General features: G+C 47.4%; 1 protein-coding gene across 10 annotated transcripts in view; it reads left to right on the top strand.

The window, feature by feature from the left end:
- The window catches only part of MPRIP (myosin phosphatase Rho interacting protein), a 170,790-nt gene that overhangs the window by 33,411 nt on the left and 110,245 nt on the right, over nt 1-27,134 (top strand). The window contains exon 1 of one of the 10 annotated variants that reach the window (XM_048866055.2): nt 9,302-9,415. The exons of the other annotated variants lie outside the window; for them this stretch is intronic. The gene's annotated coding sequence lies outside the window, so the exon portion shown is untranslated. Of the gene's footprint in view, nt 1-9,301; nt 9,416-27,134 lie in introns of those variants that run through there. 10 annotated transcript variants of the gene reach the window in all.

Raw genomic sequence — 27,134 nt, 5'->3', positions numbered from 1 at the left:
ACTAGCAGCTGGACTGAGACCTCCCAAGCAGTTGCAGGACTGTATTGAGTTGTGCTAACTTGAACCTTCTAGACATGAATTTTGTGGCTTTGGCAATTTCTGCTCTTATTAGAAGTGTGGGGGGTGGAGGGGGAGGGGCGGTTGCAAGTGCGAGAGGAGCCGTTACTTACAGAAGGTGACGGCTGACCTCACGCTTGGTTTGGGGGAAAGAAGTCCCGATCGCTTTGTTTTGGATCACTCGCTTTTTGTTCTTAGGGAGCTGAGTTATTTATCCAGCCTCTTGACAGAGGAGCTTTTTGCAAAGTACACTCTTAGTGACCTTCCTGCAGCAAAGGGCACATCTGTTTCGGAGCTAGGGTCAGCTCTTAATGAGACATCGGCCTGTATTCGGAACGGCTGACCATGATCTTTGTTTTGGGGCTGGGGGTGCGAAGGGTATGGGGGGTGGAGAGCAGGTAGCGTACATGCCAGGATGTCTGCTATGGTTCTCCCACAGTTCTCAGGATGCGTTCGTTAGGCTGGGCTGCTTGTTGAAAATGTTGGTGATTTGTTCAGCTGGCACTTACCTTAGGAATCTTCTCTTTTAATCCCCTGTGTAGAGACCGAAATACCATGTGACGGCTGCCAACGGGACAGGGCGTGTGTGTTGGGGTGGGAAGGCACTGCTTTTAGAAATGGTGTTGTCTCGAGAGTACGCTCTTTGGCACTGAAGCTCTGACAACTGGCCTAGCTAGGAGGCAAAACAAGTGCAAATACTCCGCCTTGCAGCAGCGGCTGAATGTGGACAAGCTGTAATTAGACTTGACTGAAGAGGAGAATGTCTGATCCTCCAGGGGGGTGGCTGGCTGGCCCCCAATTCTTTGTCTCTTGTGAGCTCCCAACAGGGAATGGCATTGCAGTGGGACAGTGTGTGCTTGGCCTCTGCTCTCCTGCAGACCTGAGCTGGAATCACAAAGTGAAAACTGAGCCTTAATAGCCTTCTGGCCTCCTCATAACACCTACCACTGATTTCAGCATTGGTTGGCTGTGTCTGCTTAGGACGAGAATAGCACACGGCTTACGGGTCAGGGTTGGAAGGGCATTGACTTGGTTGCATGAGGGAAGCTAGCATGGTGCCTGACCTTGCTGTGCCCCACTTTGGCTGGTACTGTTGCATGTTCTTCACTTCCATCATGGGCACAACCAAAAATGAAGGCATGACTGCTCTCCTGTTTAATGAGTGGGATTGGAGATGGGGTGACATGGGCTAGTTTAAGGTGGCTCTGTTCCAGAAATGTAGTCCTGCTCCGTTTTGCACTGGTTTTGTAACATAGTCTGGTGACCACCAATGGTTGATGTGGCCATCAAAAGCCTTCCCTCTGGTGACCCAGGTCCCCAGACACAAAAGGTGTGTTTTGAGACAAGACCAGTTTGGTGCTTCACCTTTATCAAAGGGTGAATATAACTGTCAAGGTTGTAGCAAGGCTTATAGATTCCAAGGCCAGAAGGGACCATTGTGATCATCTCATCTGACTTCCGGCATAATGCAGGTCATGGAACTTCGTCAGACTAATTCCTAGAGCAGATCTGCTAGAAAAACATCCCACATTGATTTGAAAATTGGCAGTGATGGAGAATCCACCAGGATGGTTGGTAAATTATTGTTCGCTTGTGTGACGTGTCAAACATTTCACTGCAAGGGTCTAAAACTCCCATGGCTGCTGGCTCTGCGTGGCTTGAGGACCTTCTCTGATGGGTGACTGCTCTCTCTCGAAGATCTGTCAGTCTGACAGATATAACGCACGCTCCATAAGGCCCCTTCTCAGATCCGGATGTGTTTTTGTTTTATAGGATGAGTTTCATAGTGGACTTCAATAAAGCAAGAAGCCAGCATGCTGGCTGATGTAGGGTGGGCTGGCAAGGGGAGACCCAAGAGTGTGTGTGTTATCTGGGTGATTCATCGCAAATGCTCTCTCTGGCCCAGTGGACTGTCCTGTTATGGCTGTAGCTTAGTAAGTCGGGGAAGACCGTGAAACGTAGCTAAGCAATTCTGGAATCAACCCCTTGCAGCATCTCTAGCCACGTGCCATACAAAGATGAGTGCCCGAACTAGTGACCTTCTGGTTGGATTGGCTGTGTGGAATCATAATGTTTTGGGTGCTCTGATTCCTCTTGATTCATTCCCTGGCCTTCCTGCTCCAATTCTGTTACCTTTTTTTTTTTTTTTAAATGCACTCCTGAAATTTGACCAGGAATAAATTGCAACTTGTTCTTCTAGAAGTCCAGCGAGTTCAGCTGGAAAGTAAGTTGAAGGAGCCAATAGCTGTGGGATTGGAGTGGCTTTGTGGATTTGCATGCCGGCATGGCATGTAGATTTTAAAACTTCTGCCTGTCTCTCTGGTGGTTCAAGACAGTTCTGTCTCTGCGCTAAAAGGCCACCAGTTATGTAATGGTCTCATTGTTGGTGATGGGGCCACAACATGTCTTTCAAAGCATCCTCTGTCTGACCCTGTGGCTGCTGGATCTCTTGTGGCTCTGTATCAGAATGGGGCTGTTGATTTTTTTTTTTTTTATTTTAAATAAAGCCTAATTCTGGGTGTCGTGATCTACAGGTTACAAAGAGCACGCACCTGCAGATTCATAGCTGCAGGCTTTAAGTAAAATCCGCATCACCACTTGATGTGGAGTGTGCCACCAGCTTTGACCCAGGCGCACCAACCAATTCATCTCCCAGGCTTTAGCGCGGTGAACTTGAGAGGCTTCCATGGTATAATAACAGTGTCAGCATGCCAGCTGTAACCGCAGGGCAGGACTGCTCGCTGCACTGAGGTTTGGAGGGAAGAGGCTGCACACAGAAGGACGCGCTCACCTCTGGGATTGGTGTTGGTGGCACTTCTCTCTTGGTGAGACCCAAGTAATGCTCTCAGGACTTGCCTTGAGGACTGTCTTCCAAATGCAGGCCTGGACCTGGGAGGAAATGGCACCTTGCCTCCCCTGCCCCAGGCTCAGCCCTAGTTTTTGTTCCAAGCACTTCTCCTGGGCTAGACTCCAATTACGCTCTGGTTAGCTCCTGCTTGGCCTTCTTGCTGCATGGCTGTCCTCGTAGGCCGCTCTGATGACCCGTCCTGGAGCAGCTCTGAGACAGCAGGTCCAGCCTGTGGATTGCAAACCAGCTAACAAGTTCCATGCGGATTTTCCGGGCCAGGAACGGTGCTGCTGGTGCAGAGAGGATGCCGATGGGATTGAGTGAACTGTGGGAGGACGGCTGGCTGCTACTGTGGAACCGCCTCAAGGCCTGTTTGGGAAACAAGGCCTTGTGGGGAAGCCAAAATGTTCCAAGCGGGAGATGTTTGTGACTGGGCCTGGCTGCCATTGTCAGTGGAGAGGCCAAGGATGGCATGTGCATGTCGGGGCACGTAGGGCGAATTCCTCCCGCCCCATGAAGAATCCGTGCAAGGCAGGGTAAAGGAGAGCAGGCAAGGTGTGGTGTTGGGAAAGGCGCGCCCTCGTGCTGCGGACAAATTGCTGGCACTGCTCTCCAGGGCTGTCGGCACGGCCCTGCTCCAGCACCAAATACACATGATGTTGTGGAGCCCTGGAACGATGCTCTGTTGCAGTCTCTGTTTTTGGTGTGCCAAGTGACTGGTGTAGATTTAATGCTTTTGTCAGGTGATTGCTGGTGCAGCAGGGAGGCGGAGAGCATATGCTCTGTTCTGGATGAATGAGAGCGCAGCTTGGTCTCCATGCCCCAGTCAATCCTGGGACAGTACGTGCTTACTCTTCATGAGGATGACTTTCTATTTATCTTTTGGGGACAGAGACACCTGTCCTGGGGGACCTGGGCTGAGACCACTATACTTACTGCACAGGGTTCTGTGGCTTTTTGTTTAAAGCCGAACGTCGCTCTTGCAAATCACTCCAGCCATGTTGAGTGATCAGTACAAATAAAGCTTGTGCAGGTTGTGGGAAATAAAACTCAGACAGTCCCCTCCCCCTTTTTATCTCAAACTAAATCTGTTTGGTGAGCTTGCCAGCGTGGTGCTCCCAACTCCGCAGCCCTGGGTATACAGAGCTTGTTCAGACATGCAGAAATTCCTTGGTCGAAAACTTGGGCATATGCAGAGGTTGTGCTGACTTAACCACCCACCCCCATGCTGCCGCCTTCTCTTCTCGCCCCCCCCCCAACCCCTTTCTGCAGCTGCGGGAGGGAGGGGGGTTTGTTCTTGAACAATTGCTCAGTCCTGTTCCCATGCTAAAGTGGCCACAGTGATTATCCCTCAGTGTTAGCTTGCTCATGCCATTTATAAGCCTACACGCTGGGCCAGATGATGCAAAGGATGGAAACCACTAAAGATTAATCATTTTGGGGGGGGTGGGAGGGGGAAGATGGATGACTTATTGCTTGTGAATCCGGCCTCTTGGAGTGATGGGGAGATTCTGCAGGGGAAAGGAACCTCTGCAGCATCAGGAGTCTGTGTGGGTGAATCTCTCTTCCCCGGTCCCTTGGCCAGATGCTGGTGCCACTCTAAGTGGCAGCAGTTGATCATTTCCTCTGCTTTCCTCCCTAGATTAATGGTTCACTAGCACCCGCGTTCACCCCGGCTCCCTAACGCTCTTGTTTTCCTAGGGCCACAGTCCAGCCAAAATGGCTGTAGATCAGGTCCCTGCAAGCAAAGGCCTGGCTTTTGAGCTGTACGTGTGGAGGCGGTTGTCTTTCTAGGGGGCTGGTCAAACTGCAGCTGGAATGCTCTGTATGGTTTGGGGCACCATCAACTAGAGGGGCTGCAAACGGGATTAATAATCTGCAAGGATTGACCGGGAAACTCCAGGGTGGCGGGGTTTGGTTAAGTGCCCATTAAATGTGGAGCGGATAACTGGCTCCAAGTACTTGTAAGGTCTAAATAGCAGGGGAGGAGGGAGAAGAATCGTTTAGAGTGGTCCATGAAGGTGTAATTAGGAATAATGGGATGTAATTGAGCAAAGGGAAATTTAGGCTGGATATCGAATCCCCCTCAGGGAAAAGTCTGTTAGGCTGTGATTAGCCGCCCAAGAAGAGCGCCAGCGGTCCCGTTGCTTATGACATGTCAAACTAGCGAGGGCAGAGCGTTGGCCTGGAGAACAGACTGTATGGTATAGTCCGGCCCTGGCTGGGAGAGGACAGATGAGATGACCTGAGAATGCAGACAAGGGGACGAACCCCAATCCGTTTTGCAACGGCTGTCCCAGATGCAGTACTATAAACTGTTTCCTATAGGGTTTTCGACTGTCTCATAGTGTGGACTGGCCTCAGGTACGGTGACTTGCCCAAAGTCCACTGGAACCTGACACCTGTCCAGTGCTGTGTAAACACTAAACTTCCTTGTGAAATACTCTGCACACCCCAGATTAAACCTCACTGCCGTCTGCAGTGCATAGAGCACTCCTAGGGGCAGTGGGTTTAAGGGCCGTGTGTACAATCCTGTGGATGAGGTGCTGGGGTTGCCAGGCCCGCAGTGGAAATTGGTAACTAGTTACGCCAGCTCTGTGTGATTGCTGCCTATAATTAGGTGTCTAGATCTCTTTATAAATAGATCATTGCTGAATGGGAATATCATTGTAATTCCTACTGGCTTGCAAAGAGAGGAGACAAGTGATGTATGGTTCATTCCTCTTCCTCCTTCACCTGCACGGAGAGGGTGGCTAATTTCCTTACCCCTATCTGGGAAGGTGTCTGATCTGGCTGTGACGGTGCCACATGGGGAATTATTAGTTAAATTGGAAAAGATGGGGATCAATATGAAAATTGAAAGGTGGATAAGGAATTGGTTAAAGGGAAGACTACAGCTGGTCATACTGAAAGGTGAACTGTCAGGCTGGAGGGAGGTTACCAGTGGAGCCACCGATGTGATACAGCCATGAAAAAAGCGAATGCGGTCTTGGGATGCATCAGGCGAGGTATTTCCAGTAGAGATAAGGAGGTGTTAGTACCGTTATACAAGGCACTGGTGAGACCTCACCTGGAATACTGTGTGCAGTTCTGGTCTCCCATGTTTAAGAAGGATGAATTCAAACTGGAACGGGTACAGAGAAGGGCTACTAGGATGATCCGAGGAATGGAAAACCTGCCTTATGAAAGGAGACTAAAGGAGCTTGGCTTGTTTAGCCTAACCAAAAGAAGGCTGAGGGGAGATAGGATTGCTCTCTGTAAATATATCAGAGGGATAAATACCAGAGAGGGAGAGGAATTATTTAAGCTCGGTACCAATGTGGATACAAGAACAAATGGATATAAACTGGCCATCAGGAAGTTTAGACTTGAAATTAGATGAAGGTTTCTAACCATCAGAGGAGTGAAGTTCTGGAACAGCCTTCCAAGGGAAGCAGTGGGGGCAAAAGACCTATCTGGCTTCAAGATTAAACTCGATAAGTTTATAGAGGAGATGGTATGATGGGATTACATGATTTTGGCAATTAATTGATCTTTAACTATTCATGGTAAATAGGCCCAGTGGCCTGTGATGGAATGTTAGATGGGGTGGGATCTGAGTTACTATAGAAAAGTCTTTCCTGGGTATCTGGCTGGTGAATCTTGCCCACATGCTCAGGGTTCAGCTGATCGCCATATTTGGGGTCGGGAAGGAATTTTCCTCCAGGGCAGATTGGAAGAGGCCCTGGGGTTTTTTTCCTTCCTCTGTAGCATGGGGCACAGGTCACTTGCTGGAGGATTCTCTGCACCTTCAAGTCTTTAAACCATGATCTGAGGACTTCAATAGCTCAGACGTAGGTGAGAGGTTTATTGCAGGAGTGGGTGGGTGAGATTCGGTGGTCTGCATTGTGCAGGAGGTCAGACTAGATGATCATAATGGTCCCTCCTGATCTTAATATCTGTGAGTCTGTTAAAGCAGGAGACTGGGAATTGAGGCTTCTGGGTCCTGACTCTTAGTGACTTGCTACATGTTCTTGGGCAAATCATAACCTCAGTGCAGTAGCTGACTCCTCGGTCTGGTAGAGATAATACTCCCCTTTTTCACAATGCGGCTGGAGTTTATAACACACTGGGTGTGAATAGTGGCTTGCAAAGGCATGTCCTCAGTTTTTTATTCAGCCCTCTGCAGTGATGGTGACACCATCATGTTAACTGCGGTGAAGGGGGCAGGTGACATGCTTCCCTGGGGTTTCCTCCTGCCATATAAGCGTCCTTTTCTGTAGCTGCCTGGGAACCTGCTGTAGGAGAGGATTTGATTGTCAGCTTTGTCAAGGTGAGTCACCATTGTTTCGGTGGTGGATGCGTCCGTGACCTGCAGAACAAATCCAGGAGCAACAGGGGATGGGGGATGCCTTAAACTGTAAGCAGGTACCTGATATCCACTCTGGGAAGGTTCTGCTGTGAATAGCCTGTTAAGTAATGAACTGTCCATGCTTGGGCTGATGTAGATGGAGGAGGAGAGTGGGCCATGTTGCTCCGAGGAGGAATGGAACTAACATCTGGGCGTGAACTTAGTGTGGCCTGTTTGTCTCCTGTGCAATATAATTTTCTAGCTGTCCTTTAACACTGTTGCAGGGCAGGCAGTGGCCTAGAGCATGAGCTGGGAGTGGGGGGACCTGGGTTGTGTTCCTAGCTATCCCCCTTACTTGCTGTGTGACATCACATCACCACTCTTCCTGAAAATGGAATTGGGGGTGTGTGTGTGTGTGTGTGAGTGTGTGTGTGTGTAACACCTTCATTTGAGACTTCCAAGATCTTAACAAAACAGGATGTATTATCCCCATTTTACAGAAGGGTTCAGGAGATTGGAGTCTGGCACACAATAACACTCAGCTACCTCTTTGGAGCGTTGTGTGGATTAGTGATGTGCTCTGTAGATCAACCAAGCAATCGACGTGCCAGGGAGGACAATTTTGAACATGCTAACAGTTGCAGCTTCTCTTACTTCCTTTGGTCGTGAGTTTCCCAAGTTATGAGTCCTCTGCACCAACAGACCAGGCTCTGCATGGTCCTTTCTTAGCTTTGGTTTTTGTCCTCTTGGTTCCAAATCTTCCAACTTGGTAGATGCTTCTAGGGAATGTTTCACTTTCTTTCTATGCCGTTTGTCTTGATGGCTGCTTGTAGAGCATGGTCGTCATGTTTCAAGCCAGCTGTGCCCCTATTGAAGTCTCATGCAAGAAAGACTCCCACAGGAGTCCCATCTCTAGCCGTTCGTGCCCAATGAATCTGTATGCCACACTTAAAGCACAGTAGCTCAGCTTGTAAATCAGGCTGTTTTCAATAGTGCCAATATAAGTACAATCAAACCAACCTTTCTACCCATGTTTGCCGATGACCTGAAAGTGGGAGGGCAGGTTGGACACTGAAGAGCCCAGAGGGAAAAACCAGGCCAGCTCAGCGTCTGGCAGCAGTTAGGAAAGTAAATGGATCACTGGGATGGATGTATAAATAGAAGAACAGAGGCCGGCTTGGAAGAGGGAGTTCTGGCAATGATCAAAGGGCTAGCGGGGTCACATCTGGAGTCCTGCACACTGTTTGGGGCACTGTGTCACCGGAAAGAATACTGAAGAATTGGAGAAGATAAAGAGGTTAACAATGATGCTCAAGGGTTAAATACACCCTGAGAGAGACTGTAACCTATAGAGATACATAATTAATGAAAAAACAACCCTTTTATTTAGAAGAGCAGATTTAAAAATGTTACTGTAAGCCGAGCTACACTGTTAATTCTCATTATCATTCTTGTATGCATCATGATGCCTCGTCCACAATTTTTCTTTTAAGAACCCAAGAATTTGAGTTTGAGTTTTTAGATCAAAGCAGTTTTCTTCAGTCCTGGCACAGAAAGAAAACTCTTTAGAGGGGATTAAAAACAAGCCGTAAAGGTTTTAGTCTGTCCATCCTTATTTTTTCCAGACATTTCACCATCTAAACATTTCGCAGCGCCCTCCTCCCAGTCTTTTGAGGAAATACAAAGCTTGAAAGCTTTGTCCAAAAATTGCTACAACTGAGTGTCCCTTGTAAGTTGCTTTTGCCATGCAGCTTGGTTTTCCTGCTGCTTACAGTTGCCAGATCTCATACTTTCAGTTTCTGTTTAGCATAAAAGCTTTTGGCTTGACTCAAAGCATGTTTCACATTTAAAACAAGCTGAAACAAAAGGGCTTGACTGTAGTGGCTGTGAGAAAGGGTCAGATCTCTGTACGGTAATTCACTGGGCCCTCCAGGATCCCTACAACTTGGGGGCTTTTATCCACTGCCTACTTCTTGTTTCATGGCTTGCATCAGATAGACTCACTTTCTGGACTCCTAGGCTTCTCCAGTTTAATTCTCCCCTGTCCAAAAAATGGAGAATATATTCTCTCGCTTTATGCAGAGGAGGATGCTACTGTCCGGTAGTGATTTGTCACTTCAACAAGCTCTGCCTGTACTGAGCTGACTCTCTGCAACTTCCAGCCTCCATTCAAATACAGAGTAAGTAACGCAGAATAACTTAAACTATTCCAATACATTACTGGGTTCTATGTTAATAGTATCAACTCAGGGAAAAATTCCTGGTCATTATTGTGGAAAGCTCATTGAGGACCTTTGCTCAAGGGATGGTTCTTAATCCTGCCTCAGCACGGTAGAGATGGTCTAGATGACCTGCTGAAGTCCCTTTCCGCTCAACACTTTTGATTCTGTGTGCAGCAGCACTCAAAATGATCAGATACATAAGGAATGAGATGGAAAATATTATGCTATTGTACAAATCCATGTTAAGGCCTCACATGGAATAATACAATGTGCTGGCTGTTGTAGTCACCTCATCTCAAATCTTAGTCTGCAGAAGAGAAGGATGAGGGGGGATTTGATAGCTGCTTTCAACTATCTGAAAGGGGGTTCCAAAGAGGATGGATCTAGACTGTTCTCAGTGGTAGCAGATGACAGAACAAGGAGTAATGGTCTCAAGTTGCAGTGAGGGAGATCTAGGTTGGATATAAGGAAAAACTTTTTCACCCATAAGCACTGGAATGGGTTACCTAGGGAGGTGGTGGAATCTCCTTCCTTAGAGGGTTTTTAAGGCCTGGCTTGACAAAGCCCTGGCTGGGATGATTTAGTTGGGGATTGGTCCTGCTTTGAGCAGGGGGTTGGACTAGATGACGTCCTGAGGTCTCTTCCAACCCTGATATTCTATGAGTACAGCAGAAATTGACAGGTGCTGAGAATGATTAGGAGTAGTAAGAGGGGACATAAAAATATAATAATGAAGAGAAAAAGCAAATTGGGAGGATCTGTTCTCCTTGTCTCCTAACACAAGGACAAGGGTTCAATGATATTCAAAGGTGGCAAATTCAGAATAGGCAGAAGGAAATATTTTTCATGCAGTGCTTAGGTAGCCTGTGGAACTCATTGCCACAAGATGTAATTGAAACTAAGAGTTTAGCAGGATAAGAAAAGATTAGCCATTAATATGGCTAATGAGCATATCCAAAGTTGTTTATAGTAAATATTTTTTTAAACACCTTTGGACGGTTATAAGCCTTCATACCTCAGAGTGTAAGCCAATCTTTAACTATTGGGAGTTAACAGGAGACTACCCTGGAGTACGTATCTCATAACTGCTGACTGCAGGGTTCCTGGCACTTTCCTCTAAAGCATCTGGTGTTGACCGCTTTTGCAGACAGATGCTGGAATAAATGGACCACTAACCTCCTTCATTTCTGGTGATTCCTTTACCAGTCAGTGGGTAAAACTTCAGCAGCAAACAGCTATTTCAGGAAGGTAGAGCTCTAGCCCTGAAACCCAACATGACTGGATTTACTAGATGCCCATGTCACTGCAGCTGCTGTTTTCTTTATAAGCATCTGCTCTGATACTCCATCTGTATCGTGAGATTTAATTCCAGGCCCTCAGCTTTCTGTAGTCTCTTAAAGATCCATTGGAATGTAGTGCCTTGTTCATGCAGTTGATAGATTTCCACTCCATACGGCTAAATGCAGTGCCTTGTAGCTCACGAAAGCTCATGCTCAAATAAATTGGTTAGTCTCTAAGGTGCCACAAGTACTCCTTTTCTTATTGGAATGTAGTAAGTGTAGGTGAATTAATCTTAATGTTTTGGCCAAATTCTCTCTCGGACAGGTATATTTTTACTTTCTCAAATTCTCCATTTCTAGCTTCAGTTGGAAAAGTTACCCTTCACTTCCCTGCCTAACAAAAGAATTGTCTAGCATTTGAAGCACTATCTAGAAACTCAAGTATCTTACAAATTAATCTATAGGAGGAGATTTCACTGGTTTAACGGAAGACTACAGGAAAAGTCCGGAATTGGGAGAAAGCAGTTTATCTAACCACCTCCTAATTAATGGGATGCTTTGATGATTTGGCCCAGTCTTACTTCCTGAAAACAATTCAGCCTTTTGTTGTCTTCTGTATGGCAAGTTTCAAAGCAGAGACTACTGTTACAGTGGTGGGAGGAATAGCAACAGGTTAAAATAGCTGTGTTCTTATTTCCTCTTCCCTTTTAGCTTAGTAGGGAAAGTGTGTGAGCTACAATGGATATATTTTTGTTTCCATCACAAGCCTTTTTCAAGGGGACTGAATAATGATTTTGTTTGGAAAAGTGGGTCTTTGATGCACTGAATAAAGTCTTAAGGATTTTGAAAACCTGAACTTTCTAATCAGACTCCCTGGACATCAGAATAATTAAGCAGCCATTTGTTTAAAAAATTGTATATATTCTTTAAGTGGAAGAAATGAAGCCACTTATAAGGCATTTATTGCCAGTGGAAATTTCAGAGCTGGTGGTAATGGCTCAGGTAATTGGGGGGTGGGGTGTGTGTGTGCAGCTATCCTCGGGTGGCTCTTTGGGGCAAGGACTGTTGTTTACTATAAGTCTCTACAGCACTGAACACAACAAGGCACAGGCCCGGTTTTCCTCCAGGCGCTATTGCAATATAAGTGGGAGAAAGGCAGAATAAAACAAATGAGAAAACTCTGCTCCACTCCCATGCCCTCCAGCCTCTACAAGCAGACACAACTGACAAGGGGTCAAACCGGTTTCCATGAGAGAACCTGAAGTCTCCATTCCCCACCCCCAGTTGAGTAAGCAGGGTAGTGAAGATACTAGAGCAGGCTAATGCTCTAATAGAAGATATCACTTGGGCATGGCCCAGCTGTTGGTTGGTGTCTGTCTGGCTAAGGCCGAGTGATAGGAACAATAAGTGATCGTAAAGAAAAAAATGGAAAGGCTGTTTTACTGGAGTACGCTTAAGGAGGGAGAAGCAACAAAATGAATACAACGGGCACCATTCATTGCTTGTCCATTCATCAGCGACCTGCTTGCCGTGTAAAACTGGGGGGAAGCCCAGCGCTGGAGTGACTTAACCCGGCCTCGATGTTCTCCCATCCGTGCTGCAGAACAGCTGCATCAAAATGACTTTGAAAACTTCAAGGTCAGATCCTTGGGCGAAGGGGCAGATGCATGAGTGGGGAAAATGAGATTCCAAGAGGGCATTTGGCAGCTTCCCCTCTACATTGCCTCCTACTGTTCCCAGCAAGCTAAGCTCATCTGTGCAGAAACAGCCTTCTTCATTGCCTTCCAGCTCTGCTGAATCTCCGGCTACCTCTGTTTTGGAGGCTTGTAGCTGTTGATAGCGTCTGCTTCCCATTTGAAAATGGAAGCATTTAAGAAACCATGTTCACTTGGCTGGCGTGGTCCTGTCTCCTTTGGCATTGTGGGTCCTGTCTACAATGGAGAGCGCTGGGGAGTTGTAACCCCATGATAGATATCCTGGGCTGGGAAAATGGAAATTACTGTTGCAAAATGCAGTGGTCTTCAGTGATTATTCCTGAGGGAATTTTGCGCCAAAACATTTAAAATTCTGTGCACAATATTTTAGAATTCTGCAAAACTCTAAGTTTTGTCAATAAATGAATGTGGAGGCTCAAGCATGGCAGTGGGGAGCACAGGCCATGCACCCCCCTCCCTCCTCCCCAGGACACAGACTCAGCGGTAAGGCTGCACCAGACCCTGACACAGCACAAGACCTGAGCCTGCCCCAGAAACACCCCAGGCCCTGCCCGTCTGCGCTAGGTGCACCAGGTGTGGGGCAGGCAGGCTCAAGCAGGCTGGATCCAAGTATGAAAGGGCTCAGTGTGGAGAGATCCAGGTGTGGGGTGAGAGGTTCTGTGTGGGACAGTCAGGGTGCAGGCAGCTCAGTGGGGGGTCTGTGTGTGGGGATCTGGATGTACATAGGCTCATTGGGGGGGTTCCAGGTGTAGGGGCAATGGGACTCTGCAGGGGCTTCCAGGTGAATGTGCTCGCGGCTCAGTGTGGGGGGGTGTCTGGGAGCTAGGGGCTCAGTGGGGAGTCTGGGTGCAGCTAGTTGGAGGTTAGTGATGGTCGGGTCTGGATGTGGGGGCTCAGGGTGGTTTAGGGTGGTGGGGTTCATTAGGGTGGGTGTTTGAGTGCAGGGATCTCAGTGGGGGGTGGTCTGGGTGCAGGGGTGGAGGTCTGGAGGCAGAGGGTCTGGGTTCGGGGGGCTCTAGATGCAGGGGTTGAGGTTCAGTGGGGTGGGGTTCGGGTTATGGAGGGCTAGGGGGGTTCTGGGTGTACTGTGTGAGGCTTGGTGGGGATGTCTGGGTATGGGAGGTCTAGATGCAGGGTGGTTGAGTGGATGGGGGTGCAGCCCCCTGTACAGTGACCCCTACCCCCGCAAATGAGGGGGGAAGAAGCAAGAAGCAGGGCAGGATGCTGAGCTTCATGCAGCTGGGAGAGGTTTCTGCGGGTGGGTCTGACACCTTGCAGGGGAAGAGGAAGTCCTGTCCTCTGCAGCCCAGCTGAAACTAGCAGCTGATTCCAGTGAGGGTAGGAGCCACTGGCTGGGGTGTCCCCAGCCCCGGGGTGATTTACCTCTCCTCCGACAGCTCCAGCTGCCTGAAATGATTTGCCTGCCCTACTAGGGAGGGGTGCGTGACCACTCTTGCAGCTTTCCTGTCAGAAAGTCAGTTTTCTGTGGGGAAGCAAAGAAATCTGCGGGGGACATGAATTCTGCGCATGTGACGTGGTGCAGAATTCCCCCAGGAGTAAGTGATTGATCCAACAGGAGGAGGAGGGGGTGGGTTAATTGCGACGCAAACTTTATTTAAATTTAAAAGTGCCTTTCAGAGGCCACGTTTGCTCATCATTGACACTTAATGTACATAAATTGGATACATGTGACTATCTTTTGGGATGGGAAGAAAGGGAGAAGGGGGAGTGTGTGGGGGTATCCATTAGACAAACTGCTGACTAGCAGGGGTAGTGAATAGGTTGCAGCTGGCTCCTCTCAAAACCCCGTTTGTGACACTTACAACTGCTCATTTGACACAGCTATTTTTAATTTCCCTAGTGGACGGTTCACAAACCCTTCGCATCTCCCTTTCCTGTCACCCCCATTCTGCTCCTCCCCCCAACCACGCATTTTCCAACATCCTCTCCATTTCCCTTGGGTCTAGAAGGGGGGGCAGCCCCCTTTAGTTTTTTGGGAGGCTCTGGGAGTATGTGTAGGCCTTGACCATTCTGGGCCTGTGTGTGTGTACATAGAGCTGGGAAAATGGAGAGATAAATAAATACTCAATTAGGCAGGCGTCCAAGATTCGGGGAGGGGGAGGGCACAAGAGAGGGGATGTCCAAATTTTGGAATGCCTGAGAAAACTGCAGGAGCCTAAGGCAAGCTCTGAGGTTGTGGGCTTCCCACAGACTCTAAGGCCTACACTGAGCGGGGAGGGGCAGAGGCCTGGGAGCTGAACTCCATTCCCACATCAAATGTTAATAATGTGAAGCAGGAACATGTGACAAAGGAGTAGCTTCCCCCTCCGAGCCTTTGTCCTCATCCCTGAAGGAAGGGGAAAGATCCTGTCAGCTTGGGCAAAGAAAGGATCCCCTGTCACATTTATTTTCTCTTTGAGGGGAGAGAGCAGCGTTTATTGCGTTAAATACTGTGCTGGGGGGGAGGCGGGAGGATGGCAGATCTCCAGGCTGAACAAAGGCAGGGTTTGGGGTTTTTTCCCCTCCCCTTTTTCCCTTTGGAAATGCTGTCTTGCTCTCTGCTTCATTCTGAGCCTTTTAGAAATGAGATCCCTTTTTCTGCCCAGAGAGGGAGAGCACAGTGATGATGTCTGTATCATTTTATTTCCTATTCAAAGGGAGATATGCATCGGCAACATCTCAGTTTCTGAACTGATTCAATAGTTCACACGTAGTGGCTGCTGTCAGGGAAGCAGAAATGGGGAAGGCCCAGAAGCCCTTCGTGTTTGACGCTGGCGGGAGTTTGGATGCTTGGAGGTGGTAGGAAATAGAAGGTGGGATTGCAAAATGACTTCCCTGATCAAGCCACTTCCTCTGTCCCGTGTCTGTGTGATAAGTCGACTTGGTTTAAATCACTGATTTTTTTTAAAAAAATCACTGACTCCTTATGGTTCCTTTTGTAGTTTACTAATGAAAAATTTTCATTCTCGCTTTTGGATATGAAAGCCAAACTGCGTACTCTGTTCAAGCTACAGCATGGCTTGGGTTTAATAAATCACTTATTCAGAGTCTTCATTTCTGTGTTATGGTAACCATTAGTGAATGTTATATTTCTGGTTTTCCAGACATAAATTATTCATCAGATTATGTGGAAGGTAAAAGTTTCTATTAGAGTTAAAGGGACACTGTCAGGTTTAAAAACCCTGGTTTTAACACACAGATGTTTTTGCCTGCCCTATGTTTTATGAATAGGTTTGGAAGGATTAGTTTTTTTTATCAGTAAATGTTAGTAAGCATCAATTTCATGATCTGCACACAAATGGTTGTAGTCACTAGATATCTACGTGCTTGACAAATGAGGTCAATATCATTATTCCCATTTTACAGATGGCGAAACTGAGGCACAGAGGTGAAGTGACTTGCCCACGGTCACCCAGCAGGCCAGTGGCAGAGCCGTGACTAGAACTCAAGTCTCCTGAGTCCCAGTCCAGTGTGCTCTATCCACTGGGTCACACTGTCTCCCTGGTTAGATTGGAGCTGTAAGTGGCTCATGCTCCTTTTGTGGTCCAAAAATGGATCCCTGTGTTGCATATAAACCTGGCCACGCTTTGTCTCTTGTCTCTGGAGGGCCAAGTCTCTTTATAAAACTCCTGTCCCTTTAAAGGGTTACTTACTATGGTTTCTTCTGGATAAGGCCAGTGAGCTAGCGTGGGGTGAGGAGAGGGGCGTATGGGACCTGGGTGTCTCTACTCTACAGTCTGTGGGTGGGTGTGTCAAATGTGGTGTTGGTGAGTCATGTCCTCTCCAGTATCAGCAAGAATGTGTTGTCTTTTTTGGCACACATCTCTGTGTTGCCCTATATATCTGCTGCTTTTTGAAAAGGGCTCCTGGTTTTCTGTTCTGATGCTCTGTTGCTACAGATGCGCGAGCATCTGTTCCCCTGAAGCTCTTGGCATTCCCTCACCGCCCTTTAGGCTACCTGAGGGGTGTCCTGACCTGTCGGGGAGAGCACGCTCCTTCCAGCCACGCCTCCCAGAAAAGAAGTGATTTGTGAATAGTATCTGAACACTTGTGTCGATGTTTCCTAAGGAAGGTAGAAGACAGTATGCAGTGATCTCCTGGCCCGATTGTGTGTCTCAGTGAATGTGCTGAAACAGATGATGTTTTGTGGGGAGGAGGGGTGTCATTAAAGTAATTCAGCACCCTGGGTACACCATGCCCCAGGGGCACCCCTTGTCTCAGCCCCAACCCTTCACCATGGCCCTGCACCCACTCGGTGTAATGGCAGGGGCCCTTTTTATTCCCAGAAGTGGCAGCAGGTGGTCTCTACTCCCCCCAGGAGAGGTAGGGGTGGCAGCAGCCCCTCCATCACTCAGCATCTACCTGTCTGCTGCGGTATCTGCTTGGGTTGGGGGGCTGGTCTCTTCTCCCGCTGGCCCGCATGGAGTCCATGGCTGGTGGGGCCCTGGAGGGTCGCAGGTCTGGGGATGAGAACATTGATCTGACCCAATATGGCCATTCCTATGGTCCATCTAGCCCTGCATCTTGTCTTCCACCAGTGGCCAGTACCAGATGCTTCAGAGGGAGTGAACTGAACAGGGCAATTATCAGCTGATTCATCTCCGGTCATCCATTCCTAGCTTCCGGCAGTCAAAGGTTTAAGGACGCCCAGAGCATGGAGTTGTCCCTGACTATCTTGGCTTATAGCCATTGATGGACTTATCCTCCATGAATGTATCTAATTCTCTTTTTTAACCCAATTAACTTTTGGCCTTCATAACCTCTCCTGGCACTGAGTTCCACAGGTTGACTGTGCATTGTGTGAAACGCTTCCTTTCGTTTGTTTTAAATCTGCTGCCTATGAATTCCATTGGGTGACCCTGGGTTTTTGTGTTATTTGAAGGGGGGAATAACACTTTTTTTCACACTTTTCATGATTTTATAGATTTCTATCATATCCCCCCTTAGTTGTCTCTTTTCTAAATGAATAACCCCACTCTTTTTTTAATTTCTCCTTATATGGAAGTTGTTCCGTACCCATAATAAATTTTTGTTGTCCTATAATTTTTCTAGTTCTAATATATCTTTTTTGAGATGGGTTGACCGGAGCTGCACGCAGTATTCAAGGTGTGGGTGTACCATGGCTTTATATAGTGGCATTATGATACTTTCTTTCATAATTATTCCTAACATAGTTAGTTTTTTTTTTTTCAATTGCTGCTGCAGGTTGAATGAATGTTTTCAGAGAACTATCCACGGTGACTCCAAGATTTGATTCTTGAGTGGTAACAGCTAATATAGGTCCCATCATTTTATATGTATAGTTGGGATTGTTTTCCAGTGTACGTTACTTTGCGTTTATCAGCATTGAATTTCATCTGCCATTTTGTTGCCCAGTCGCTCAGTTTTGTAAGATCCCATTGAAGCTCTTCACAGTCTGCTGTGGAATTAACTATTTTGAGTAATTTTGTGTCGTCTGCCAACTTTGCCACCTCACTGTTTACCCCTTTTTCCAGATGACTTATGAATAAGTTGAACAGCACTGGTCCCAGTTCAGATCTCTGGGGAATACTGCTATTTATCTCTCTCCATTCCGCAGACTGACCATTTAGGACACAAAGGGTAGCAATATCTTTTAACCAGTTACTGATCCATGAGAGAAAAGGAGTACTTGTGGCACCGTAGAGGCTAACCAATTTATTTGAGCATAAGCTGTGGCTCACGAAAGCTCATGCTCAAATAAATTGGTTAGTCTCTAAGGTGCCACAAGTACTCCTTTTCTTTTTGCGAATCCAGACTAACACGGCTGTTACTCTGAAACCTGACCCATGAGAGGACCATCTCTTTTCAGCAAAATAAGGAGCTATGGATAAAGACCCTTTGGTGAGGGACCTTGTCAAAGACTTTCTGAAAATTCACTACATTGACTGCACCACCCTTGTCCCCATGTTACACCTTCAAAGAAGTCTAATACAGTAGAACCTCAGAGTTACGAACTGACTGGTCAACCACACACCTCATTTGGAACCAGAAGTATGCAATCAGGCAGAAACACAAAAAAATAAAAGAGCAAGTACGGTACTGTGTTAAATGTAAACTACTTTAAAACTCCCCCCCCCCCTTTTTTTTTTAAAAACAGATTTGACAAGGTAAGGAAATGGTTTCTGTGCTTGTGTCATTTAAATTAAGATGGTTAAAAGCAGCATTTTTCTTCTGCATAGTAAAGTTTCAAAGCTGTATTAAGTCAATGTTCAGTTGTAAACTTTTGAAAGAACCACCATAACATTTTTTTACAGAGTCAGGAACAACCTCACTTCTCAAGGTTTTTGTAAGTCTGAAGTACTTCTGTAGCTTGGTGTGGCATGATTTCCCTTTACAAAAGCAGTGTTGACTCTTTTTTCCCAACATATTGTGTTCGTCTGTGTGTCTGATAAATCTGTTCTTTACTGAGGCCCATTTGAGACTTATGGGGCAGTTTGCCCCTCTCGGAGTGATTTGTTTCAGGTTCTCTGCAGACTCAGGCAGAGGCTACTGTATCAGCTACACTCAAGCTATGCCTTCAAATTTATCTTTGCAACCATGAGGGCTTAAAATTTTCTTCTGGAGTGAAAGCTGCGATTGTGATGTAATCGTGATTCTGGGAGCTGGAACCCTAGATCTATGCCTTAATCTGGCCCTCTGTATGTATAATATGTGCTTCTCTGGAAGTAAACCTAATGATGTCCATTGTGAAGTGCTTTTCACCCATAGAGCTGATTAATATATCCCATACCCAGGTCTGCCCCACCCCCTGCTTTAAAGAACAAGGGATTGCATGGGACCAGATAGAAAGCACTTAGCACCATCGCAGCTAGCTTCTGGCTGTCTCCATACTGGAGGAGTGATGGCTTGTTGTGTGTTTAGCAGATGCTCTGATCTGCAGGGCCAATGCCTGCAGTGCCTGCCTGTCTCAGGGAGCTGCCTCCCAGAGCAACATTACCAGGTGTCACCTTATCGAATAGGTACCACGTGACCTGCCTTGGAGACCAAAGCTGTTGTCTTTGAGTAGTTTTAAGGCAAGTGTGTATCTGCAGGACATGTGACAAAGAGCGAGCAGCTGCCGGCAGCTCCTGGGGCTCCCCAGCCCCAGTTTAGACTCTCCCTCCTGGAGCTTCTGGTGGTCTGATGCTTCCAGCAGTTTTCATAGCATTTGCTTGCCATGGGGAGCTCTGTGGATCAAGGCATCGCGGGGGCAGGCGGAACAGGAAGGGACAAGCACACAGATTGATCTCGGATGTCCCCTCAGCATCCTGCCAAGGACAGCAGCAGCTTACATAAGATTTTCATCAGTTGTGTGGCTGCAGCTGGCGTGAAAGGGGATGGTGGGTGGGTGGGAGGAATGGGGGGAGGTGGCAGTGGGAGCAAGTACAATTTACCACCAGTAAAAATGGCATTACAGAGCCCTGGGGTGGCAGGGAGCCAAGAGATCTAGTTAGGGTTTCAGTCCCCTCTTTCACCCACTCTCCCTTTTGGGGGAGGGCTAGCAGTGGTTATGGACTGAGCAGATGTCTGCAGGATGAGGAAGCCTCACGTGCCCTGCTGGGTTGTTGCAATACGTAGGCCGATGCTGCCATGAGGAATCCACTGGCTTGGCAGGCTCACATCATAGGTCATGCATCCATTCTCGTGGATGCTGGCGGCAGAAAGGCCCTGTTGGCTCACTTCTAGTCTATTCTGCCTGCCAACTCAGGATTGTTCCCCCCGGCTGTGTCTAGGCTAGTTTTAAGTGTCTCTCTTAATTTCAACTTCCAGAGAGTCTCCAGAGAGTCTCCAGAAGTCCCTTTACTAAAGGGCCCTTCTACAAAGGCAATGCTAAGCAATGCGGGTTGCCTGGTGAGAGATCATGGGGCCTTATTTTACAATAAGGCCTGGGACTCTGTTCCCCTCAGTGCAGTTATCTGTGAACTGTCTTGACCTCTCGGGGGTGCAGGATGCAAATACTGGCTGGGTTCTTGGGTAACAGCAGGAAAATTCCAACCCGGGATACGGGGGGGTAGTTCCTGTAATTGGGACGTTACTCTTGGCCTTCGGGTAATAGACCATAATGAAGGTAACTGGTTTCCCTTGGGGCCAGTTCTCTATTGCTGTTGTCTTCCCATCAGCCAGTACTTGTTTCCGTGTGGCTTGAAGTGTATCTTTTCCCCCTCCCCATTGCCTTCCCAGCCATCTGTATGTCTCTCCAGTCCTCCTTCACTAGCCACACGTCTCTTCCTTCACCTTCCTGGCTACTCTTTGTGGCCACCTTCTTCAGCCTCCGCTCCCTAAGCAGCAGGTGCCCACTGCGTGCCGCTCCCCTGACAACTAGGGTGGTGCTGGGAAATGCGCTCAAGTGCCTTTGAGCTGGTACTAGCCCAACGCTCTCTCGCTGCCGTGGCCTTTGCCCCTGCTCTGGGGTTGGTCCCTTGGGCACGAACTAAAGATGTTTCAGACCGATTGGTACAGAAACCAGCTCCTCACTTGTCCCTCCTTCCTGCATCTGTAGACTTCCCTTGTGTGTCCTGTCAGTTGGGACTGGCAACTCCGAATGCATGGCAGTAAAACAGAGCACTGATTGTTTCAGCTCGGTTTCCATGTTGTCTCACACCCCGACAATAGCCTTGTGTGCTGGTTGGTTGTCAGCCAATTAACTTGCTCCTGGGAGCTGCCCTGTGTATTCGGATTGGCCAAAAGCATCCCATAATTGTTACTTTTATCCTGCTGCATAGTGCTGATGGGCCGAAGTTAGAAAATTCCTTCTGGACAACGTTCTTGTGTAATCGTTTGTCCTGGGTCCCCCAGAAAGGGCATAGGTTGCTACATGGAAAGACATAGGCAAGAGCAATTGTCTAGATGCTGGTTTGATTTATGCTCTGAGTAATATAAGAGTTGGAGTGGGAGTAAATGCAGGACATTGTCTACCAGCTTCTCTAGACGGTGCCAGGGAGTAACTTTGCATGTAGCCGAGTTCTTACCTCTTCTCATAATCTCCGCTGTCTTGTGTTTTTCCACTTAAGCATTATGTAAGCCTGGCACAAAAGCCCAGAAACGAACTTTTGTCGTACACTCTAATCCTGTTTAAAGTAATCGCCTGAGATAGATCCCTCCCAGTCATGCCACTGACGAGAGGAGTTGTCTTTTGTCCTGTGGAGCATCCAGCATTTAATCCTGCATGTTAGATACCGGCACCGCTCCCTTCCGCTTGATGCAATCCTGCAAGCGTGGTCCTTTAAATCAACACGTCCGCCATTGAGCCATTGTGTTACTTTGAGACATGAGAGAATGAAGATGGCTTGGAGAAAACAGGACCTAAATGTCTGTCCCAGACTCAAACTAGAACCTGGAAAAGTGTGTGTATCAGGAGAAACATTTTTTCCCCTTTGGGAGTGCCTCTTTTCTTCCCAGCTCCAGCTGGAGACCCTGATTCTGAGAGACTGGCTACATGGTATTCCCAGCCCAGCAGGAAGCACTGGAAATTTTGTAAGGCAACTGTTGGGATTAATGAGATTTCCAGCCTGATTTAGAAGAGGCAAGAGCTTTCACTTTAAGCATCTGAGCTTCTGGGACAGTATCCGAACTTCTGACCCATCGCTAATGTGCACAGATGTCGATCTTTAGATAGTTGCTTTTTTTATTTTATTTTAAAGTGAAAGTAGTACTTGTGAAAGATGGTGCACAGACAATACTTGAAACAAGACCTGATGTCCTTCAGCCAGAGGGGGCTTAAGGAATATTACTCCTGGGGGAATTCTGCACTACTGCACATGTGCAGAATTCATGTCCCCCGCAGATTTCTTTGCTTCCTTGCAGAAAAATGACTTTGACAGGGAAGCTACAAGAACAGTCAGTCACCACTCTCTAACAGTGCAGATACAGCCGGTGCAGAGGGAAATCACCACGGGGTTGGGGACACCCCAGCCAGTGGCTTCTATCCAGAGCCAGGATCAGCTGCTAGTCCCTGCTGGGCTGGAGGCAGGAGAGGAAAGAACTTCCTCTTCCCCTGCAAGGAGTGGCTGGGGCTGTGTCAGACTCACCCCTAGAAACCTCCCCCAGCTGCAGGAAGCTCAGCATCCTCCCCTGCTTCCTCCCCCCCATTGCTCTTCAGCTGTGGGGGGAGGGGTCACTGTACAGGGATCTGCTACCTCATCCGCCCAACCCCCATGCATCCAGACCTCCCATACCCAGACACACTTGCCAAGCCGCACCTGGTACATCCAGAACCCCCCTAGTCCTCCATACCTGAACCTCGACCCCTGCGTCTGGAGCCCCCCTGCACCCAGACCTCCTGCCTCTGGAACCCCACCCCTGCACCCAGACCCCCCCCCCCACAGAGCTCTCTGCACTCCAACTCTGATACCCTCACCCCCTGCACCACCCTAAGCCCCAACATCCAGACCCCCACGCCACTGACCTCCAACTAGCTGCACCCAGACCCCTCCGCTGAGCCCCAACCACCTTCACCTCGAAGCTCCTGTAGAGTCCCATTGCTCCTGCACCTGGAACCCCCCCCCCGCCCCAACGAGCCTCTGTGCATCCAGATCCCCCCACACCTAGACCGCCCCACTGAGCTGCCTACACCGATTGTCCCACAGAGAATCCTCTCACTCCACACGGTGCCTTTCCACACTTAGATCCTTCCACACTGTGCCCCTCCACACTTGGGTCCTGCCTGGTTGAGCCTGCCTGCCCCACACCTGGTGCACCTGGCACAGAGGGGCAGGGCCCCATGGTGTTTCTGGGGCAGGCCCAGACATTGTGCTGTGTCAGGGTCGGTCGCAGCCTCACTGCTAAGTCTGTGTCTCGGGGGTGGGAAGGCCGCAGGGTGATCTCCCGCCTTTGTGCAGCCAGTGGTCTCTGCTCCCCGCTGCCATGCTGGAGTCTTTGCATTTATTTGACAGATAAAACTTGCAGAATTTTAAAATTTTGAGTGAAGAATTTTTAATTTTTTGGCCCTCGGGAGTAGAATATGCAGCAGTTTGGGAGATGGGGTCAGCCCAGGGTCTCTGCTAAACCATGTGTAGTTGGTAAAGCCAACCATGTAGTAGCGGCTGCTCTTATCTTGGCAGCCTCGTGATAAAGTTCCTTTTTAGATGAGGCTTTCTGAATAACACTGAAAGCTGTTTCTTTGAGAATGGGTGGTGGCCATCCATTGTGTTCTGCTGAGGTTGCTTCACTTCTGTACCACACGGACCCACTCTGACTTCTCCACCTCTGCTCATGGGAATACAGTACTTGTTTAGTTAGCATCTCTTGACCAAAGCTCTCCAAGCACTTGGATGCCTCACACCATCGCTGTGGGATTCAGAGAGTGTGGCCTGAAGCCAATCACCACAGTGAATTGGGGGCAGAGCCAGAAGTGAAACCCCAAACTTCTGACCTGCAGCCCTCTGCTCTAAACAGGAGGTGATGCTTTGTGCTCTAAACTGATGTGATGCATTGAAGTTTGGCCACAGTGACTCTGTGCAGGCTGTCTAATTCATCTTTTCATTCCCTCTCCTCTTAGTGCACATTCCCTGCATGCTCTGTTGATGTAAGCTGCAGCCGCTTTCCTAAGCGTGTCATGGTGAGTAGGGGGATGATGTGGTACTACAATGATTGCACATTGCATCAGAATTAGGGCTGCTGATTAATCAGTTAACTCACGAGATTAACTGAAAAAAATTAATCACGATTAATCACCGTTTTAATCACATTGTTAAACAGAATACCAATTGAAATTTATTTAAAAATTTGGATGTTTTTCTACATTTTCATATATATTGTATTCTGTGTTGTAATTGAAATCAAAGTATAATTTTTTATTACAAATATTTGCACTGTAAAATGATAAACAAAAGAGTATTTTTCAGTTCACCTCATACAAGTACTGTCTTGCAGTCTTTGTCGTGAAGGTGCAACTTACAAATGTAGATTTTTTTTTTGTTACATAACTGCACTCAAAAACAAAACAGTGTAAAACTTCAGCGCCTACAAGTCCACTCAGTCCTACTTCTTGTTCAGCCAATCGCTTAGACAAACAAGTTTGTTTACATTTACAAGAGATAGTGGTGTCCTCTTCTTATTTACAATGTTACCAGAAAGTGAGGACAGGCATTCACATGGCAATTTTGTAGCCGGCATTGCAAGGTATTTACGTGCCAGGTATGCCAAACATTTGTGCGCCCCTTCATGCTTTGACCATCGCTCCAGAGGTCATGCTGATGACCCTCGTTAAAAGAATAATGTGTTAATTAAATTTTTGACCAAATTATCCCCCAAGTAGTTTAATGTCCCCTGCTGTTTTAACTGCATTCTGCCATATATTTCATGTTATTGCAGTCTTGGATGATGACCCAGCACATGTTGTTCATTTTAACAACACTTTCACTGCAGGCTTGACAAAACACAAAGAAAGTACCAATGTGAGATTTCCAAAGATAGCTACAGCACTTGATCCAAGCTTTAAGAATTTGAAGTGCCTTCCAAAATCTGAGAGGGACTTTCAGAAGTCTTAAAGAGCAATACTCTGATGCGGAAACTACATAACCCGAACCACCAAAAAAGAAAATCAACCTTCTGCTGGTGGCATGTGACTCAGATAATGAAAATGAACATCCATCGGTTCGCACTGGTTTGAATTGTTATCAAGCAGAACCCATCATCAGCATGGACACATGTCCCCTGGAATGGTGGTTGAAGCATTGAAGGGACATACGAATCTTTAGCGCATCTGGCATGTAAATATCTTGCAACGCTGGCTACAACAATGCCACGAGAACGCCTGTTCTCACTTTCAGGTGACATTGTAAACAAGAAGCGGGAAGCATTATCTCCTGCAAATGTAAACCAACTTGTTTGTCTGAGCGATTGGCTGAACAAGAAGTAGGACTGAGTGAACTTGTAGGCTCTAAAGTTTTCCATTGTTTGTTTTATTTTTGAATTTAGGTTTTTCTTGTACATAATTCTACATTTGTAAGTTCAACTTCCATGATAAAGAGATTGCACGACAGTACTTGCATTAGGTGAATTGAAAAATACTATTTATTTTGTTTTTTTACAGTGCAAATACTTGTAATCAAAAATGAATATACAGTGAGCACTGTACACTTTGTATTCTGTTTTGTAATTGAAATCCATATACTTTAGGATGTAGAAAACACCCTAAATATTTAAATGAATGGTATTCTATTGTTTAACAGTGCAATTAATCGTGATTAATTTTTTTAGTCGCTTGACAGCCCTAATGAGAATATCGTTGTGCTGAGATTCAGTATCCCTGAACACACAGCCTGGGCAATCCCTTATGAGGCCATCAGGGCTATTCCCACAACCACTAGGAGGAGTGGTAACCCTGCCTCTACCAGATCCACCCTCCTCCTACTTCATGATGTGCAGAAGCTAGCATCAAGTGTCATAAACGAAGAGCTGGGGTTACTGCGCTGTGTTCCAGAATGAGACCCTTCCATCGCTTTCTGAAGTGTGAAACAGAGCCCGTGTATCACCCCCTCAGAATGTTTAATTCAGTCCCACCCCCTCTTCTGCTAGTAGAACTTTCAGGTAAACGTGGATGTGAGGGAAAACCTTGGCTGGAAGGAAATGGCAGTATCTGCTCTACAGTCCCTTCTGCTGGGGCTCAAACTGCATGTGCTCCAGACTAACTTCGTTCAAAGGTGGCTTGGCTGGCTGGTTGCAGATAGAGCCAAACCATGAGTGAACCCACTAAGAGGCAGTTTCTACGTTTTGTTTTCAACAGAATTTGACCCAGCCTCTGCTAGCTGGTCCAACAGAGTTACCCTGAATTGGCTGAAAACTGTCTTTCAACTGGTTAGGAGAAGCTGGTCAGAATTTCCCATCAGATTTTTCTGGATCAAAGCTGGTGCTTTTAATTTATTTCCCATGGAAATTTTCATTTGGGAAAAACCTTTGTTCCATTAGAAAATGTCTGGCTTCTCGTTGAAAAAGAGGAAACTTTTTAGTGTGTGAAATGTGAAAACTGGCTTTTGTGGACAAACCAGAAAACCTCACTGATTAGAAAACCAGCCAAACGAACAGGAACCTTGCGTTTTGTTTTGTTTTTTTTAATAGTTTTGCAAAAAATAGTCACTCTTTCCCAGGTAGTTCTGCCTGTCAGTAATCATGGTGCCTGGCCTAGGTATCTGGAGGCCCAGCTGTAAACAGTACAGTTGATGGCCCATTGCAAGTGGCTCCAAACAGCTAGAACTGTGTTGGCTGTGCTGTAAGCTGTAAACTGGCTTACACTTGATTTGGAGGAGTGTGTTAGCTCTTTTCTTCCCTCCATGGAGCTTCTCAGCTGAGACACCGCTCTGGGACACCTGGGGTGTGGCGGGGGAGACGATCCACTGAAGACGCTTGGCTTCCATCCGCTATGCTTAACATGGCTCATTGCTACTTCAGCCTCAAGTTCTCTCCATCCAACCGCACCCTACAGCCCGGCCGAGCTCCCTGGCCCATTTTGTGTGGTGTTGTGCTGCCTGTGCCCTGTAATCCTTTAGGCGGTGATTTGGTTCTGGAATGCCCCTCCTCCTCCTGGGGGACTTGCGTCAGGCCGGCCTGGTGCTGGATGAAAGTCTGTCAGGTGTTTAGCGAGTGAGCTTGCCTCTGCGTCTGGGTTTTATTTCCTAAGCTGATTCTTGGTATTAAACATTATCTCATTAAAGTGCCTTTTGCATCTTTGCTTAGCAGCCTTAA

The sequence above is a fragment of the Caretta caretta genome, chromosome 10 (genome assembly GCF_965140235.1).
Source record: "Caretta caretta isolate rCarCar2 chromosome 10, rCarCar1.hap1, whole genome shotgun sequence".
Lineage (NCBI taxonomy): Eukaryota > Metazoa > Chordata > Testudines > Cheloniidae > Caretta > Caretta caretta.
This window is presented reverse-complemented; position numbering and strand designations above follow the sequence as displayed.